The sequence below is a fragment of the Neophocaena asiaeorientalis genome, unplaced genomic scaffold (assembly GCF_003031525.2).
Source record: "Neophocaena asiaeorientalis asiaeorientalis breed wild unplaced genomic scaffold, Neophocaena_asiaeorientalis_V1.1 scaffold767, whole genome shotgun sequence".
In the NCBI taxonomy this organism is placed as follows: domain Eukaryota; kingdom Metazoa; phylum Chordata; class Mammalia; order Artiodactyla; family Phocoenidae; genus Neophocaena; species Neophocaena asiaeorientalis.
The window spans coordinates 96,120-96,867 of record NW_020174139.1 but is presented as its reverse complement, the minus strand read 5'-3'; positions in this window follow the sequence as shown (position 1 = coordinate 96,867).

The following is a 748-nucleotide window of genomic DNA, read 5'->3' as shown; positions in this document are numbered from 1 at the left end:
GCCCGCCCAGCCGAGCGTGTCAACCCTCCGGTCCTTGAAGTCTCTCCACGGGCCCACTGCTGTGCCATTCTGGAAGCTCCGGCTGCCGCCTGGGCTGCCCGCCTCCGCCCGCCTGCCGGTCAGGGCCTGCCGCGCCGCCCACTCCTCCCACCCAGGCAGGGACCCCTACGGGGAGGCGGGGCCCAGCTCCCGGGGCCCGGAGCCCAGCATAGCCGCCCACGGTCTGTTCTCAGATTCCTAATCATTCCAGAAGTATTAAACATCATTGCTGCAAACCTCGGCGGGCGCCGTGTGAGGAGCTTAATGACCACCTCGGGGAGCTCAGACCCCAACCCCGGCCCCGAGGAGAAAGGAGCGGACCGAGGAAGGAAGGAAGGAAGGCGCTGCTCTCCGTCCATCCGTCTGTCTATCTGTCGGTCCACGTAGGCTCCTGAGGCCTGGACAGAGGGATCCATGAAGGGCGGGACTCGGGTGAGCACCCTGGGGCAGGTGGGCGGACGGGGGCCTTGGCACCCCCAGGTGTCAGGAGCCAGGGCTGGGCTTCTGGGGGTTGCCAGGCTACCCCACTCTGATCTGGGCGGCTTCTGCTCTGTCGTTAGATCCCTCAGATGTACACACGCATATGCACCTAGGCACACACGCCTGCCCACACACACGTGCACACATGCAGACACACGTGGTCACTGGACCCAGAGGTCCTTGGGAGCCAGAGGGCGCATGTCCTGGGGCCTTCAAGGGTCAGTTGGGC